The following is a 19,980-nucleotide window of genomic DNA, read 5'->3' on the forward strand; positions in this document are numbered from 1 at the left end:
CCTGAAGCAGGTTACACCATCTGAACTGCGAGCTCTCTATGGTGGAGACCCTGAAAAGCTTGTAAGCGCTGAACTAGTTGCCTAGGAAACCAGCTACCACTGAAAAACTGCAAAGGTGGCTGGTAACCAAGGCAACAAGCAGTAAACTAATACTTAAAACACACAAAGCCCTGCATTCTAAGGTGAAATACAAAGTTGCTTTTTTTTCTCCACTTTATGATTATAAAACCCCCTTTTTAGGTCACTAATTAGCCACCTTCTTGACAACACAAGCATCCGCCTCACCCTCTGCTTCCCCCTCATCCTCCCACAGTCAGAAGCGCCGCTCCGTCACGTGGCGCAGAACGTCATCTCTGTGCGCGGTCACATGACCCTCTCATCCTGACGTCATCAAATCCTTCCTCCGCTGATGTTTAGGTAATAACAACAACAGACCCTGGAGCCGGTGACATTTTTTTTTATCACACCGGAACTGCCGGCGCTGAGTCAGGTGAGGACGACGGCGCCATTATTACACCTCTATAGGCTGGAGAGCCGGTGACAGCCCGGTATTACGGCAACGTGACAGCCGTGTGTGCGATATTATTATACCCGTGGTTATAATGTGAGGGCAGGGTACTCCTATCACTGGGAGTACTCAGCAGGCAGACAGCTGTCCTCCTTCCCTCCCCAGTGCTGCCCATACCTAGAAGTGAGAGGTTTTCTCTTTATAAGTCACTGGCAGCAAGCAAGCATGGCGGAAACCGCACAATCTGCCTGAGATTTACTGATCTATTACACACTGTCCTCCTTGCTGTACTTTTCCGGCGTCATCAAGCACAGGCCTCCTACTGTAACAGTGGTCACGTGCTCAGCTGCTGCAGAACCTCTTTTCTTTTCTGAAAAGGCGTGCTGCTTCACACTCCTGGGTACAGATTATAATTTTTGGACCCAGGGTCTTACAGGCCGATAGGTGGTCCTCTCATTGGTCCTTGTTCATTTTTGAGTTATACCTATTGTATTTTTTGGACATCAGGATGTTTATTTTATTGATCCGTAGCTTGTATCAGCTGCTGCAGAACCTCTTTTCTTTTTGGTCAGTGGCCTGCTGGCTCCACATTCCTGGATATAGGTGATTATTTTTGGACTCAGGAATATAGGAGCCGTTAGGTGAGTCTCATTGGTCCTTGTTCACTTTTGGACGTCGGCATGTTTATTTATCCGTAGTCTTTATCGCTATTTCTGGGTCAGTGTGACCTCTTTAATCCATTTTGTTTGGAAAGCAAAGTGACCCCCCTCCCCCACAAAGAAATTTATTTTTATGGAAAAACTAAAGCTGATGAAAGTAGAAGTACAAAATGCAAAAATTAATGAAAAACTCCTAAAATTCTGTTTAATAATACATCAATAAATATGAGAATACTTCCCACTGAACACCGATATTTCCAAATCTACCAAACCAATAAAAAGGTATTGGTATTTGTTTCTCTATTCCACTCCTGAGGAACCTCTTATTATAAGGGGAAACACATCGGGTGGTCTTTGACCACATTCACAAAGAGTTGTACATTTGAGCCTTTGCCCTTCTATTCTCAGTCCTGGTTAAATTTATTTTGTATCTTTTTGGTACTAAAATAAAAAAAAATCTTTATTTTTATATAGTGCTAACATATTCCGCAGCGCTTTACATACATCAGGAACACTGTCCCCATTGGGGCTCACAATCTAAGTTCCCTATCAGTATGTCTTTGGAGTGTGGGAGGAAACCAGAGAACCCGGAGGAAACCCACGCAAACACGGGGAGAACATACAAACTCCTTGCAGATGTTGTCCTTGGTGGGATTCGAACCCAGGACCCCAGCGCTGCAAGACTGCACTGCAGTGCTAACCACTGAGCTACCACAAGACTGCAGTGCTAACCACTGAGCTACCACAAGACTGCAGTGCTAACCACTGAGCTACCACAAGACTGCAGTGCTAACCACTGAGCTACCACAAGACTGCAGTGCTAACCACTGAGCTACCATGCAGCCCTATACTGGTACTACCCCAGTGATAATCGACTGTGCATTTGTGTTACCTTTTTATTGGTTTGGTCTACTGTCCCATATTAATAGTAATAATAATATAATAATAATATTATTTATTTTTATAGCGCCATTTATTCCATGGCGCTTTACAAGTGAAAGAGGGTATACGTACAACAATCATTAACAGTACAAAACAGACTGGTATAGGAGGAGAGAGGACCCTGCCCGCGAGGGCTCAGTCTACAGGGAATGGGTGATGGTACAATAGGTGAGGACAGAGCTGGTTGCGCAGTGGTCTACTGGACTGAGGGTTATTGTAGGTTGTAGGCTTGTTGGAAGAGGTGGGTCTTGAGGTTCCTCTTGAAGCTTTCCACGGTAGGGGAGAGTCTGATGTGCTGAGGTAGAGCGTTCCAGAGTATGGGGGATGCACGGGAGAAATCTTGTACACGATTGTGGGAAGAGGAGATGAGAGAGGAGCAGAGAAGAAGATCTTGTGAGGATCGCATCTTGTTAGGTCTTGTAGGGACAGTCGATGGTGAGCGCGGTCGCCATCAGCGCAGCATTAGGGTGCCAACCTCTGCGGCAAGGTAGGAGCAAGAATAAGGCTGATTAGGGACAGCAAACCTTGCTTTTGTGTTTGTACATGTTTTTGGTATTGATATGTAGAATTTGGTATATTTGGAAACTACTGGTGTTCAGTGGGAAGTACTCTCATATTTATTGATCTACTAGCTGTACTACCCGGCTTCTCCCGGGTTAATAACTGCTGTTAACAAAAGAGAATGTATTAACAAAAATGTATTCTGCACACAAAAAACGCAAAACAAATAGATAGAAATGTAATTATTAAATTGTTGCCTATATTAACCAATCAGAGCTCAGATTAATTAACTGTAGCAAAATAGAAGCTAAGCTGTGATTGGTTGCTATTGGCAGCCTGATAAATCTCCAGGCAACATAAAGCCCTCCCCCTGACAGTATATATTAGCTCACACATACACATATAGACAGGTCATGTGACTGACAGCTGCCGGATTTCCTATGTGGTACATTTGTTGTTCTTGTAGTTTGGCTGCTTATTAATCAGATTTTTATTTTTGAAGGATAATACCAGACTTGTGCGTGTTTTAGGGCGATTATGTGGTGAGGTTGGTGTATGTGTGGTGAGATGTGTGATGAGGGTGGTATATGTGTTCAAGCACGTGGTAGTGTGTGGTGCATTGTGTGTGTGTGTTTAGGGCGATTATGTGGTGAGGTTGGTGTATGTGTGGTGAGATGTGTGATGAGGGTGGTATATGTGTTCAAGCACGTGGTAGTGCGTGGCGCATTTTGTGTGTGTGTGTTCATATCCCCGAGTGTGGTGAGTATCCCATGTCGGGGCCCCACCTTAGTAACTGTACGGTATATACTCTTTGGCGCCATCGCCTCATTCTTTAAGTCCCCCTTGTTCACATCTGGAGCTGTCAATTTGCCCCCAACACTTTTCGTTTCACTTTTTCCCCATTATGTAGATAGGGGCAAAATTGATTGGTAAATTCGAACGCGCGGGGTTAAAATTTCGCCTCACAACATAGCACCCGGCGCTGCCCGGGATAGTAACTGTCTCTCTGTTTCTCTCCCATTCTCTGTCTGTCTCCCCCTCTGTATATCTCTCTCTGTCTCTCTATCTCTTTGTCTGTCTGTCTCTTTCCCTGTCTGTCTATCTCTGTCATTTTCCCTGTCAGTCTGTCTTTGTGTCTGTCTCTTAACCTGTCTCTCTTTCCCTGTCAGTCTGTCTCTTTGTCTGTTTCTTTGTGTCTGTCTCTTACCCTGTCTGTCTGTTTCTTACCTTGTCTGTATATATCTCTCTGTCTCTCTATCTCTTTGTCTGTCTGTCTCTTTCTCCGTCTGTCTCAATCCCTTTCCCTGTCTGTCTATCTATCTGTCACTTTCCCTGTCTGTCACTTTCCCTGTCTGTCACTTTCCCTGTCTGTCACTTTCCCTGTCTGTCACTTTCCCTGTCTGTCTCTTTCCCTGTCTGTCTCTTTCCCTGTCTGTCTCTTTCCCTGTCTGTCTCTTTCCCTGTCTGTCTCTTTCCCTGTCTGTCTCTTTCCCTGTCTGTCTCTTTCCCTGTCTGTCTCTTTCCCTGGCTGCATTGTGACATGCCAACATTCCATATAAGGGCGTGGCTGCGCATTCTTCTGAAGTTCTGGCTGCACTGTGGCTCCCAGCTCCATTCACTTTAATGGAGGCAGGTTTTTTGGTGAATAACTGTAAAGAGCGGGGTCAAAATTTCCCCTCGAAACATAGCCTATGACGCTCTCGGGGTCCAGAAGTGTGAGTGTACAAAATATTGTGGCTGTAGCTGCGACGGTGCGGATGCCAATCCCGGACACAGACAGACAGACAGACAGACACATACACACACACACCCCTTTATATATTAGATTATTAAACATAATTTTTTCTTTGTTTTTCTATTTTAATTTTTATCCTGCGTCGGTGTTCACAATATTTTAATATTTTAACAATGGTCAATGTGGGTGAAAATAATTTATTATTATTGTTGTTATTTTTTTAAAAATTTTTTTAATTAGTCCTACTAGGAACCTGAACAGTGGCATTTTGGGCTATGTTCACTCTGTGCATGTTTTTTTTTTCATGAGTTTAATGAAAATTACAAGCTGCTTTTCCAGGACCACATGACAGCACCACAGGAGTTGCTTCCTCTGCCCTCTACAGGGACAGGAACACAAGAGGTTAAAAACCCCTCCAACCTCTCCAGTGTTTTTCCTGTCCCTGTACAGGACGGAGATAGGAACTTACCGGGATGTACGGGGTCCAGGTGGATCGGGGGGCGCTCCGCTCTCTCTCCTTCCAGCCTGTTAAGATGCCCTAGGCCGACACCTCGCAGCGCGGAGTCCCTCAGCCGCGCCGGTCGAGCAGGAGCTCCCGGCGCCTGCCGCTTCCCTCCGGGGGGAGGGCTCTCGGCCTCCTGCCTCCAGCCACACGATGCTTCCGGGCACGGAGTGGAGAACGCCGGCGCATGCCCAGACGCTGCACTTCCGGTTTCCGGGCGGCCGGAAATTTGGCACGAAATTCAAATCGGGAGTTGGACGGCAGGATGATGACCGGGCACCTACACTCAGGTAAATAAAACCTGTAAGGGTAGGGGGGGGGGGAGTACCTTGTTTTTTCGTTTGGCTCTGCACTCCAGCACTGCCTATGATGGATGAGAAAGAAAGTTCAGACACTAAAGCCCCTATGGATGCCCAGGTCTCTGTAAGTGTCAGCCCTTCAGGGTTTCATTGCCCTGTAGCCAGGAGACTTGTCTGAGCCTTGTTCTTTTTTGCAGGGTGGAGGTTCTTCTGTGGGTTCTGGCACCATCCCCAAAAAGAAATGTACGGAAAAGCCGCGGACCATACAGGATGAAATGTTTGGGGGACTCCGGTCTCAGCGCCATAGGGTCTTTCCAGTAAATCACCATGTGCGTGCTATGATCCTGGACGAGTGGGAGGAGGCGGAGAAAAGATTGCTTGTTCCCAGGGACTTCAAAGCCAGACTGCCGTTTGAACCCGACGACATCAAGGAATGGGAGGATGTTCCCAAAATTGATGTTCCCGTAGCGAAAGTCGCACGAAAGACGTCAATCCCGTTTGATGACTCCTCGGGTCTCCGGGACTCCATGGATAGGAAGGCTGATGGCCTTCTTAAAAAAGCTTGGGAGGCTTCTGCAGCCACCATTAAGGCCAACATTGCCGCTACTTCCGTAGCTCGGTCTATGTCCCGTTGGTTGTCGGACCTGGAAACTCAGGTTCGGGATAACGTCCCTAGAGACGCCATCTTGGAATCTCTTCCTCTGCTGAAGCTGGCAACCGGATTCATGGCAGATGCTTCCGCTGAGTCGGAGCGGTTTTCTGCCAGGAATGAGGCCCTTACTAATTCTGCCCGCAGGGCCATATGGTTGAAAACCTGGTCTGGTGACGGAGCGTCCAAAAATAAGCTGTGCTCCATCCCCTTTTCGGGTGCCCGGGTGTTCGGTCCTGCTCTAGATGAAATTCTAGAGAAAGCTTCCTATAAAAAGGGCGGTTTCCCGGAGGTTAGACCTCCACGTTCCCTTCCCTCCCGGAGGTTTCGTCCCGCTAGGCAGGACTATAAGGGTAGGGGTAAGACGGGCAGGTGGGGTTTCCATAAGGGCGGCCCAGATAGACAACCCCACTTCAAACCCCGAAGAAAGCAGGATAGATCCTGACGCCATTATCGGGGGGAGGCTCATCAAGTTTTTGGGCAACTGGCAAAAGATAACGTCCAATCCATGGGTCCTTCGAGTGGTGGGGGAGGGTCTACGGATAGAATTTTCAGGGACCCCCCTACCAGATTCCTCCTGACGAAAACACAGTCGCAGTCCCTTGCCAACCGCCTATGGTCGGATGTGGATGCCTTACTACACACCGGAGCAGTCCTCCCGGTTCCGATCTCAGAACAGTTCCAGGGCCACTATTCTTCCCTATTCTCTGTTCCCAAGCCCTCCGGAGAATTCCGGACGATCATAAATTTAAAGCCCCTCAATCGGTGGGTCCGGTACAAAAGATTCCGGATGGAATCAATCAAATCCACCATCCCTCTTCTCAACACGCATTCCGTCATGGCCACGGTAGATTTGAAAAACGCATACTACCACATAGCCATTCACCCACACTACCAGAAATACCTGAGAATTGCGTTAGAGAGGCATGGAGTAATGTATCATTTCCAGTTCCGGTGCCTTCCATTCGGGCTCTCTTCTGCTCCCAGGGTGTTCACGAAGTTAATGATGGAAGTTGTGGCGCACCTGCGAAGATCCGACGTGTCCATTGTCCCTTACCTGGACGACCTTCTGCTGTTGGCGGATTCCCCGGAGGAGCTCTCCCGGTCAATCACCACCACCTTGGCTCTGCTGACGTCCCTCGGCTGGATCATAAACGTTCAGAAGTCCAATCTCAGGGCGGAGACGAGAAAGGTGTTTCTGGGCATTCTTCTGGACTCCGATGCGCGAACATCCTTTTTGCCGTCTCAAAAAATAGTAGACATCAGGTTGAAAATTCGGAGCTTCGGCCGAAAGAACCAGTGCTCCGTCAGAGAGGCCATGAGCATCCTGGGCATGATGACTTCCTGCATCCAATGTGTTCGCTGGAGTCAGTTTCACTCCAGGCCACTCCAAAAGCTGATCCTGTCATACACTGTAGGGTCCCGCTGGTCCCTACATTGCAAGATTTCCCTGACCCCTCAGGTCATTCAAGGTCTCAGATGGTGGATGTGCAAGAAAAATCTTCAATTTGGCGTTCTGTGGGACTGTTCGCCATCCGTCACGCTCACAACCGATGCAAGTTAGACGGGCTGGGGCGCCCATGTGAACTCCCTTAACTTTCAAGGCAGGTGGCCCCTGGAGGTGTCGACCCAGTCATCCAATTTCAGGGAGCTACAAGCGGTCTGGCAGGCACTGCAGGCGGCTCCTCCCTTATTCCACGGTCGTCATGTTCGGGTCCTCTCGGACAAGGTTACGACGGTAGCCTTCCTTCGTCATCAAGGGGGCTCTCGCCACCCACCCCTGCAGGCTCTGGCATCGCGGATCTTTCAGTGGGCAGAACGCATGGTTCTCTCCATCTTGGCTGTCCATCTCAGGGGCTCGTCGGACAACCATCTCGCAGACTTCCTGAGCAGGCGCACGATCGACCCCTCGGAATGGGAGCTGAAGGACAGTGTCTTTCAGGATCTAGTAAAACGATGGGGAAAACCCCAGGTGGATTTGTTCGCGTCCAGAACCAATGCCAAACTGAAAATCTTCTTTTCTCTGAATCCCCGGGATGCTCCTGCTGCGATCGACGCCATGGCCCAGCCATGGTCCGTGGGATTGGTGTACGCCTTTCCACCCCTGCCATTGCTCCCCAGAGTACTCCGGAAGATTCAACAGGACGGCGCCCATGTGATTCTCATAGCCCAAACGGAGCTGGTTCTCTTTACTCAGAAACCTGTCAGTTGCAGATCCGGTCCTCCTTCCCCTGACGGGCGATCTCCTCAGCCAGGGTCCAGTGCTTCACCCGGACCTGGGTCACCTTCAGCTGTCGGCCTGGATCTTGAAGGGAGGTTCCTGAGACGAAAAGGCTTGTCGCTTGATGTCATCTCTACACTCCAGGCAAGTCGTAAGCAGATTAACCGGACTATCTACCAGGGCTGTGGAGTCGGTAAGCCAAACCTTCGACTCCGACTCCGACTCCGACTCCTCAAATTCTCTTGCACCGACTCCGACTCCGGCTCCGACTCCGACTCCGGCTCCGACTCCGACTCCTACATATATTGCTTATAGTTAGGTGAAAAATTTATTGTAGTACATGAATATGTGTATGTGAACATTAGACATTTAATAATTTTTATGATACAATAATAAAGATATTTGGATAGAACATAAAATATATTTATTGGATACAACTTTAGAACACAAAAAACTGTAATAAATTGTAAATATGTAATACACTATGTAATATACAGTAGATTACATATATATCTTGTGTGTGTATATACACTGTGTATATATATATAATATTACATATTTACAATTTATTAGTTTTTTGTTTTCTAAAGTTGTATCCAATAAATATTTTATGTTCTATCCAAATATCTTGATTATTGTATCATAAAAACAATTAAATGTCTGATGTTCACATTATACTACAATAAATTTTTCACTTAAATATAAGCATTATACTAAATGTTATTATTTAGTAAAATATTCAGCACATTCTGCATTGCACTCCTGTCCCCAATTTATTATATATTTTAGGAGTCGGAGTCGGTGCATTTTATACCGACTCCAACTCCGACTCCGACTCCACCAAAATGAGCTCCGACTCCGACTCCACGACTCCGACTCCGACTCCACAGCCCTGCTATCTACGGGAAGATCTGGAAGAAATTCTGCTCTTTTTTGGGTGAAGAACCTGCTGACAGTTCTCGGCCTAATATTCCGAAACTCTTGGATTTCCTGCAACTGGGATTCCGCAAGGGTCTTACGCCTAGCACTTTGAAGGTCCAAATATCAGCGCTCAGCGTCTTCTTTGACATGCCACTGGCATCCAATCCCTGGATTGCCAGATTCGTGAAGGGGATTCAGCGCCTTCGCCCTACAATTTGGCCCACAGTGCCTCCCTGGGATCTGACCTTGGTGCTCAATGGCCTTTGTGATTCTCCTTTTGAGCCCTTGTCTACCATTTCGATGGAACATTTGTCCTTCAAGACGGTGTTTTTAGTGGCCATCACCATGGCTAAGCGGATTGGTGAATTACAGGCTTTGTCTATCAGGGAGCCGTATCTTCAGGTTCTGGATGACAGAATTGTGCTGAAACTTGATCCGACGTTTCGCCCCAAGGTGGTCTCCTCTGCTAACCTAGAACAGGAAGTAGTTTTGCCATCCTTCTGCCACAACTACACGAACCAAAAGGAACAGCGGCTGCATTCCTTGGATGTGAAGCGAACAGTGCCGAGCTATTTGGAGGCCACCCGGAACTGGAATTTGGACTTCACCTTATTCCTTCAGTTTAGGGGGAAAAATCGAGGCAAATCGGCATCTAAGGCTGTCCTGTCTCGATAGGTTGAGGATATTGTGGACCTAACCCATCAATTGGCGGGAAAGACCCCGCCTGATCACCTTTAGAGCCCACTCCACTAGATCACTATCTACCAGTTGGGCAGAAAGGGCGGGGGCTTCTCTAGACCAGATTTGCAAAACTGCCACTTGGTCAGGTCCCAACACTTTTTGTAGACACTACAAGTTGGATAGTTCCCCCCCCCCCCCCAAGGATAAATTAATTTGGTATTCTCCTGTGGTGCTGTCATGTGGTCCTGGAAAATAGGAATTACTACCTACCGGTAATGATGTTTCCAGGATCCATCATGGCAGCACCCTTATTTCCCTCCCTTTGTTCTACTGCGTGTGCATTTACATTGTATGTAGCTCAAGCATAAATAAACGTGGTGTTATACCCATCCTGGTGTGGTACTTGAAAAGCCACTGGAGAGGTTGGGAGGGGGAGGGGTTTTTAACCTCTTGTGTTCCTGTCCCTGTAGAGGGCGGAGGAAGCAACTCCTGTGGTGCTGTCATGATGGATCCTGGAAACATCATTACCGGTAGGTAGTAATTCCTATTTTTACAGTATCAGCAAAAGCCATGAGATTCCAGAAATCTCATGCACGCAAGTGTTATTTTTCCTGACTGAAATATAAAACGGCTTTTTTTTTTTTTTTTAAAAAAAAAAAAGCAGCATGTCAATTTTTTTTCCAACTTTTTTGCCATGTTTTTCACCATTGAAAGCAATGAGAGGGTGCAAAAACGCAGCTGCGTCTTTTGATGCTTTTGTGGTGAATGAAACGAACTTTATTTAAAGGGGATCTGTCAGCAGGTTTTTGCTATAAAATCTGAGACTAGCATGTTGCAAGGATTAAAACCAGGGCTGTGGAGTTGGTGTCCATGTTAGTGGAGTCAGATTCGGGGTTGTTATAAAATTCTCTGACTCCTAAAATACAGTTGAAACCAGAAGTTTCCCTCCACTCTCTATAAAGACACATCTGCAGATTTTTCCGTCCGCTCTCTGTAAAGACACATCTGCAGGTTTTTCCCTCCACTCTCTATACAGACGCATCTGCATGTTTTTCCCTCATCTCTCTACAAAGACACATCTGTAGGAACTGGTGTAACTGAGCCATGTTTGTAGGTCGCCGCTCACACCGGCCTTTTCAGCTTTGCCCATAAATTTTCAATAGGACTGAGATCAGGGCTTTGTGATGGCCACTCCATTTCAGTATTCCACATAATCTTCTTTCCTCTTGATGCCACATCTATTTTGTGAAGTGCACCAGTCCCTCCCGAGCAAAACAACCTCACAATATGCCACCCCCGTGTTTCACAGTTGGGATGGTATTCTTCGGCTTCAAAACGTCTCCTTTTATCCTCCAAATGTAGCAATGGTCAGTATGGACAAACAGTTCAGTTTTAGTTTTGTCAGACCACAGGACATCTCTAAAAATTAAGGTCTTTGTGCCTGTGTGCATTTGCATACATTAATCTGGCTTTTTTTTGTTTCTTTTGGAGTAATGGCTTCTTCCTGGCAAAGTGGCCTTTCAGCCCATGTTGATACAGTACTTGTTTCGCTGTGGCTAATGACACAATCTTACCAGCTTCCACCAGCATCTTCACAAGGTCTTTTGCTTGTATTCTTGGGTTGATATGCACATGTCTGACCAAAGCATGTTCATCTCTGGTACGCAGAACCCGTCTCCTTCCTGAACAGTATGATAGTTGGACATTCCCATCTTGTTTGTACTGATGAATGAGGCACCTTCAGGTATCTCAAAATTGCACACAAGGATGAACCACAAACCTGAGTCATGTATGAGGGAGGTTGGAGTTGTGGAGTCATCGCCGTAATCGAGGAAATTGAGGAGTCGGAGGTTTGGCCCACCAACTCCACAGCCCTGGTTAAAACCGAGAACTCAGTTATACCTGTCTTGTCAAAGACTGATCTGTTATTTGCTATATTTGTTTAAGCAGCATGACCCTTATCATTGCAGGACTACAATGTCGCGCTCATGGCAGTCCAGCACGCTCCCTCCTCTGACTGACACCTCATTGTCAATGTACCATCTCTGTGGGCGGGACAGCTCTCTCAGCTCTGCTGTGTTGCTAAATCTAAATATTCTGATTGTGTCTGAATGGCTGCAGGCAGTAATGTAAGTGATAGTCATATGAAAAAGTTTGTGCACCCCTATTAATGTTAACCTTTTTTCTTTATAACAATTTGGGTTTTTGCAGCAGCTATTTCAGTTTCATATATCTAATAACTGATGGACTGAGTAATATTTCTGGATTGAAATGAGGTTTATTGTACTAACAGAAAATGTGCAATCCGCATTTAAACAAACTTTGACAGGTGCATAAGTATGGGCACCTCAACATAAAAGTGACATTAATTTTTTGTAGATCCTCCTTTTGCAAAAATAACAGCCTCTAGTCGCTTCCTGTAGCTTTTAATGAGTTCCTGGATCCTGGATGAAGGTATATTTCACCATTCCTGTTTACAAAACAATTCCAGTTCAGTTAAGTTTGATGGTCGCCGAGCATGGACAGCCGCTTCAAATCATCCCACAGATGTTCAATGCTTTTCAGGTCTGGGGACTGGGATGGCCATTCCAGAACATTGTAATTGTTCCTCTGCATGAATGCCTGAGTAGATTTGGAGCGGTGTTTTGGATCATTGTCTTGCTGAAATATCCATCCCCTGCTTAACTTCAACTTCGTCACTGATTCTTGCACATTATTGTCAAGAATCTGCTGATACTGAGTTGAATCCATGCGACCCTCAACCTTAACAAGATTCCTGGTGCCGACATTGGCCACACAGCCCCAAAGCATGATGGAACCTCCACCAAATTTTACTGTGGGTAGCAAGTGATTTTCTTGGAATGCCGCGTTTTTTTTGCCTCCATGCATAACGCCTTTTTGTATGACCAAACAACTCAATCTTTGTTTTATCAGTCCACAGGACTTTCTTCCAAAATGTAACTGGCTTGTCCAAATGTGCTTTTGCATACCTCAGGCGACTCTGTTTGTGGCGTGCTTGCAGAAACTGCTTCTTTCGCATCACTCTCCCATACAGCTTCTCCTTGTGCAACGTGCGCTGTATTGTTGACCGATGCACATTGACACCATCTGCAGCAAGATGATGCTGCAGGTCTTTGGAGGTGGTCTGTGGATTGTCCTTGACTGTTCTCACCATTCTTCTTCTCTGCCTTTCTGATATTTTTCTTGGCCTGCCACTTCTGGGCTTAACAAGAACTGTAGCTGTGTTCTTCCATTTCCTTACTATGTTCCTCGCAGTGGAAACTGACAGTTTAAATCTCTGAGACAACTTTTTGTACCTTCCCCTGAACAACTATGTGGAATAATCTTTGTTTTCAGATCATTTGAGAGTTGTTCTGAGGAGCCCATGATGCCACTCTTCATAGGAGATTCAAATAGGAGAACAACTTGCAAGTGGCCACCTTAAACACCTTTTCTCATGATTGGATACACCTGCCTATGAAGTTCAAAGCTCAATGAGGTTACAAAACCAATTTAGTGGTTTAGTAAGTCAGTAAAAAGTAGTTAGGAGTGTTCAAATCAAGAGATTGATAAGGGTGCCCATACTTTTACACCGGTCAAATTTTGTTTAAATGCGGATTGCACATTTTCTGTTAGTACAATAAACCTCATTTCAATCCAGAAATATTACTCAGTCCATCAGTTATTAGATATATGAAACTGAAATAGCTGTTGCAAAAACCCCAAATTGTTATAAAGAAAAAAGGTTAACATTAATAGGGGTGCCCAAACTTTTTCATATGACTGTACATCATTAGATTCAGGGTCTCTTTGCCTATATCATGCTGCTCTCAGATGAGGCAGCAAAAACCTGATTAAGATTCTCCTTAAACATATACTGAAGACAAATGACACATCAAAAACGCAGATAAAAAATGCATAAAAAAAGCATAAAAAATTCAGCAAAACTTGATTTTTAGAAGCAGCTTTTTACTGCCAAGAGAGCAGTTTTGGTGCAGAAAAAAAGCAGCAAAAAGCAACGTCTGAACATAGTTTTATTGTATGTGCACACAACATCTGCATACTGCCACCTGTCTCTCACAGTGATTGATGAAGGCACAGATTGTATTACCCTTTGTCTTTCATATGAAATGATTTAGTCACAGATAGTACTGTCTCCTGTCCCTTGAAGTGAATAGTATATGCACAATTAGCTCTGACTCCTGTCTAACAGATAATGATGAAGACACAGATAGTACTACCGCCTGTCTCTCAATCTGTGCGTATGTTATTCACTTCAAGAGACCGGTGGCAGTCCTATGTGTGCCTATAACATTCACTCCAAGAGACAGGAGGTAGTACTATCTGTGCCTATATTATTCACTCCAAGAAACAAGAGACAGTACTATCTGTGCCTTTACCATTCTCTGTTAGAGAGGAGCCACTACTATCTGTGTTTATCAGACACTTCAAAAGACAGGAGGCAGTACTATCTGTGCTTATATCATTCACTTCATGACAAGAAGCAATACTATCTGTGCCTACATCTTTCTATATAAGAGACAGGAGACAGTACTATCTGTTCCTACGTCATTCTATGTATTTTCACACTTGCGTTGTTTTCCTTCCGTTACAATCCGCCCTTTTGGAAAACAGCGGAATCCGTTAACGGATTCCGCTGTGTCCCATAGACTTGTATGGGTGACGGATTGTACCAAAAGGACCTGCGTTGCTTCCGCTGGGAGACGCTCCGTTGCTTCCGCCCAGCGGGAGGAACGCAGCATGTAACGTTGTTTTGAGCAGCGGAATCCTCTGGATTTCACTGCGCATGCTTTTTTTTTTTTTTTTTAAATCACAAACTTTATTTTAGCTCGCGGTGGCCGAACGTTCAGCTGAGCGCCCGGCCGTCGGCAAGCGACAGCGCTCAGCTGAGCGACCGGCCGCCGGCAAGTCACAGCACTCAGCTGAGTGCCCGCCCGCCGGCATGCCCGGGCGCCGGCAAGAGACAGCACTCAGCTGATCACCCGGCGGCCGGCTGCAGGGAGCGATCAGCTGATCGTTCACAATAGTCTGCCGCTGGTAAAACTGTAAAAAAAAATAAAAAAATAAAAAATCAAAACGGATTCCGTTGTTTTGCAGCATCCGTTGCATCCGTTGTGCCACTTTATGCAACACATCCGTTGCATTCGTCACACAACGCAATGCAACGGATACCGCTCAACGCAAGTGTGAAACTAGCCTAAGAGACATGAGACAGTACTATTTGTGCCTACGTCATTCTATGTAAGAGACATGAGACAGTACTATCTGTGGCTACGTCATTCTATGTAAGAGACAGGAGGCAGTACTTTCTGTGCCTACGTCATTCTATGTAAGAGACAAGAGGCAGTACTATCTGTGCCTACGTCATTCTATGTAAGAGACAAGAGGCAGTACTATCTGTGCCTACGTCATTCTATGCAAAAGACAGGAGACAGTACTATCTGTGCCTACGTCATTCTATGTAAAAGACAGGAGGCAGTACTATCTGTGCCTACGTCATTCTATGTATGGGGTGCTTCACACACAGCGAGATCGCTACTGAGATCGCTGCTGAGTCACGTTTTTTGTGACCTCATTAGCGATCTCGCTGTGTGTGACACTGAACAGTGATCTGGCCCCTGCTGCGAGATCGCTGCTCGTTACACACAGCCCTGGTTCGTTTTCTTCAAAGGCGCTCTCCCACTGTGACACACAGATCGCTGTGTGTGACAGCGAGAGAGCGACAAATGAAGCAAGCAGGAGCCGGCAGCACAGGCAGCGTGAGAGCTGCGGAGGCTGGTAACTAAGGTAAACATCGGGTAACCAAGGTGGTTACCCGATATTTACCTTAGTTACCAGCCTCCGCAGTTCTCACACTGCCTGTGCTGCCGGCTCCTGCTCCCTGCACACGCTAAGCGGTGTGCGCTGGTAACTAATGTAAACATCGGGTAACCATACCCGATGTTTACCTTAGTTACCAGTGTCCGCAGCTTCCAGGCGCCGGCTCCGTGCAAGCGCAGCGTCGCTTGCACGTCGCTGCTGGCTGGGGGCTGGTCACTGGTCGCTGGTGAGATCTGCCTGTTTGACAGCTCACCAGCGACCATGTAGCGATGCAGCAGCGATCCTGACCAGGTCAGATCGCTGGTCGGATCGCTGCTGCATCGCTAAAGTGTGAAGGTACCCTAAGAGACAGGAGGCAGTACTATCTGTGCCTACGTCATTCTATGTAAGAGACAGGAGGCAGTACTATCTGTGCCTACGTCATTCTATGTAAGAGACAGGAGACAGTACTATCTGTGCCTACGTCATTCTATGTAAGAGACATGAGACAGTACTATCTGTGCCTACGTCATTCTATGTAAGAGACATGAGACCGTACTATCTGTGCCTACGTCATTCTATGTAAGAGACAGGAGGCAGTACTATCTGTGCCTACGTCATTCTATGTAAGAGACAGGAGGCAGTACTATCTGTGCCTACGTCATTCTATGTAAGAGACAGGAGGCAGTACTATCTGTACCTACGTCATTCTATGTAAGAGACAGGCACAGATAGTACTGCCTCCTGTCTCTTACATAGAATGACGTAGGTACAGATAGTACTGCCTCCTGTCTCTTACATAGAATGACATAGGCACAGATAGTACTGCCTCCTATGTCATTCTATGTAAGAGACAGGAGACAGTACTATCTGTACCTACGTCATTCTATGTAAGAGACAGGACACAGTACTATCTGTGCCTACATTTTTCACTTCAAGAGACTTGCTTAATAGGTCTGCCGGTTTTCTATTTTTCTTTTTTAAAACTATAGACCTAAATAATGTGCCTTTGTGTGTATGACGAGCACCGGGACCTGACGGCGGGGGGTGCGAGCAGGGTTTGTTTTTTGCACAAAGCACTTCACAATCCACTATTGATCAAGTTAATAATTGACTCCTGTGGAAGTGTCCAGATCCGGTGATTTGTTTTGTCCCGGTCTTCTGATTCCCATGCACAGTGATGGTGAACAGCGGCAGAGCACAATGTGGGAATTGTCGACAGAGTAAAATTCAGGAACTCTGACACACCCCGAAACTGGAAATAATCAAAGTAGACAGGGTTGTCCCAGGTTCATAAAATAGGGGATAAGTTGTTGATTGCTGGGGGTCTGGATAGAGCGGGGGTCGAGCATGTACCCTTCTGCCCCATTCCTTCTGTATCATATAGGTGAGTTCAGTGCTTAGCTCTCTAGCAGTCCCATAAGAAGTAATGGAGCGGGGCTGCGCATGCTCAACCTCATTCAGATATGGGTTTGTGACTCGTTTTTTGATCCTTAAAATATCCAAAAAAAAGAGTTGGTATCGGCATATTGCTGGAACTCAAGCTGAAGGTTTGGATAAAGTTTAGAGGTAGTCACCATCCATGTAATGTGGACACCTCCTGGTACAGGCCTATCTTCCATGAGAGCAAAAGGACCGGGCATGCTGAATTTCAACATGCCCCATCAATTTATCTCTCAGCATCTGCCATTGAGGGAACATCTCGTATGTACAGTGGGTACGGAAAGTATTCAGACCCCTTTAATTTTTTCACTCTTTGTTTCATTGCAGCCATTTGGTAAATTCAAAAAAGTTAATTTTTTTTCTCATTAATGTACACTCTGCACCCCATCCCCCATCTTGGCAGAAATGTAAAAATGTTTGCAAATTTATTAAAAAAGAAAACCTGAAATATCACATGATCATAAGTATTCAAACCGTTTGCTCAGTATTGAGTCGAAGCACCTTTTGAGCTAGTAGAGCCATGAGTCTTCTTGGGAATGATGCAACATGTTTTTAACACCTGGATTTTGGGATCCTCTGCCATTCTTCTTTGCAGATCCTCTCCAGTTCCGTCAGGTTGGATGGTGAATGTTGGTGGACAGCTTTTTTCAGGTTTCTCTAGAGATGCTCAATTGGGTTTAGGTCAGGGCTCTGGCTGGGCCGGTCAAGAATGTTCTGAAGCACCTTTTGAGCTAGTACAGCCATGAGTCTTCCTGGGAATGCTGGAACAAGTTCTTCACACCTGGATTTGGGGATCCTCTGCAGTTCCGTCAGGTTGGATGGTGACCGTTGATGGACAGACATTTTCAGGTCTCTCCAGAGATGCTCAATTGGGTTTAGGTCAGGGCTCCGGCTGTACCGGTCAAGAATGGTCACAGAGTTGTTCTGAAGCCACTCCTTTGTTATTTTAGCTGTGTGCTTAGGGTCATTGTTTTGTTGGAAGGTGAACCTTCGGCCAAGTCTGAGGTCCAGAGAATTCTGGAAGAGGTTTTCTTCCAAGATACAACCCCTGGCAAAAATTCTGGACTCGCCTGGCTCTGAGGATGTTCATGAAGTTGTTTACTTTTGTTTTAAAAAAAGCAGATCAAAGACATGGCACAAAACTAAAGTAATTTCAAATGGCAACTTTATGGCTTTAAGAAACACTAAAAAAAATCATGAAAACATAATGTGCAGCCGGTAACTGTTACTTTTCTAAACCAAACAAAGGGAAAAATTATGGAATAACTAAATTATGAAAAAAAAATTATGGAATCACCCTGTAAATTTTCATTTCCAAAACTAACACCTGCATGAAATAAGATCTGCTCGTTAATCTGCATCTAAAAAGGAGTGATCACACCTTGGAGAGCTGTTGCACCAAGTGGACTGACATGAATCATGGCTCCAACACGAGAGATGCCAATTGAAACAAAGGAGAGGATTATCAAATTCTTAAAAGAGGGCAAATCATCACGCAATGTTGCAAAAGATGTTGGTTGTTCAGTCAGCTGTCTAAAATCTGGACCAAATACAAACAACATGGGAAGGTCGTTAAAGGTAAACATACTGGTAGACCAAGGAAGACCTCAAAGCGTCAAGACTAGAAGCTTAAAGCAATATGTCTCCAAAACAGAAAATGCACGACAAAACCAATGAGGAACAAATGGGAGGAAACTGGAGTCAATGTTTGTGACTGAACTGTAAGAAACCGCCTAAAGGAAATGGGATTTACATACAGAAAAGCTAAACAATAAAAAGATGACTGCTTGAAGAGAACATGTAAATTTCCACAGTCATTGATGATATGGGGCTGCATGTCAGGTAAAGGCACTGGGGAGATGGCTGTCATTGCATCTTCAATAAATGCCCAAGTTTACATTAAAATTTTGGACACTCTTCTTATCTCATCAATTGATAGGATATTTGGGGATGATGAAATCATTTATGAAGGTGATAATGCATCCTGCCATACAGCAAAAACTGTGAAAACATTCTTTGAAAGAAGACACATAAGGTCAATGTCATGGCCTGCAAATAGTTCAGATCTCAATCCAAGTGAAAATCTTTGGTGGAAGTTGAAGAAAATGATCCATGACAAGGCTCCAACCTGCAAAGCTGATCTGGCAACAGCAATCAGAGAAAGTTGGAGCCAGATTGATGAAGAGACTGTTTGTCACTCATTAAGTCCATGCCTCAGAGACTGCAAGCTGTTATAAAAGCCAGAGGTGGTGAAACAAAATACTAGTGATGTATTAGAGTCTTCTGTTGTTTGTTTTTTCATGATTTAATACTTTTTCCTCATTATTGAGTGATTCCATAATTTTTCCCCGTTTGGTGTTTAAAAGTAACCGTTACTGGCAGCACATTATGTTTTAATGATTTTTTTTTATTTTTTTAGTGTTTCTTAAAGCCAGAAAATTGCCATTTGAAATGACTTTAGTGTTGTGCCGTCTGTGATCTGCTTTTTTTAAACAAAAGTAAACCACTGAATGAACATCCTCAGAGCCCGGGGAGTCCAGAATTTTTGCCAGGGGTTGTATCACTGTACTTGGCCGCATTCATCTTTCCTTTAATTGCAACCAGTCGTCCTGTCCCTGCAGCTGAAATACACCTTCATAGCATGATGCTGCCACCACCATGTTTCACTGTTGGGATTGTATTGGGCACGTGATGAGCAGTGCCTGGTTTTCTCCACACATACCGCTTAGAATTATCACCAAAAAGTTCTATCTTCGGCTCATCAGACCAGAGAATCTTATTTCTCATAGTCTGGGAGTGTTTCATGTGTTTTTTTTGCAAACTCTATGCGGCTTTCATATGTCTTGCACTGAGGAGAGGCTTCCATCAGGCCACTTTGCCATAAAGGCCATTTGGTGGAGGCTGCAGTGATAGTTGACTTCGTGGAACCTTCTCCCATCTCTCTACTGCATCTATGGAGCTCAGCCACAGTGATCTTGGGGTTCTTTAGCTCTTTCACCAAGGCTCTTCTCCCACGATTCCTCAGTTTGGCTTGATGGCCAGGTCTAGGAAGATTCTGGTGGTCCCAAACTTCTTCCATTTAAAGATTATGGAGGACAC

The 19,980-nt window shown here is 45.4% G+C and overlaps 1 protein-coding gene across 2 annotated transcripts in view; it reads left to right on the forward strand.

Moving 5' to 3' along the window:
• Positions 1 to 366: 366 nt before the first annotated feature.
• The window catches only part of MAPKAP1 (MAPK associated protein 1), a 239,854-nt gene continuing 220,240 nt past the window's right edge, over positions 367 to 19,980 (forward strand). Inside the window, exon 1 of one of the 2 annotated variants that reach the window (XM_075322833.1) lies at positions 367 to 490. The gene's annotated coding sequence lies outside the window, so the exon portion shown is untranslated. The remainder of the gene's footprint in view (positions 491 to 19,980) is intronic. The other variant, XM_075322834.1, reaches the window with a different exon arrangement.

The sequence above is a fragment of the Anomaloglossus baeobatrachus genome, chromosome 9 (assembly GCF_048569485.1).
Source record: "Anomaloglossus baeobatrachus isolate aAnoBae1 chromosome 9, aAnoBae1.hap1, whole genome shotgun sequence".
NCBI lineage: Eukaryota > Metazoa > Chordata > Amphibia > Anura > Aromobatidae > Anomaloglossus > Anomaloglossus baeobatrachus.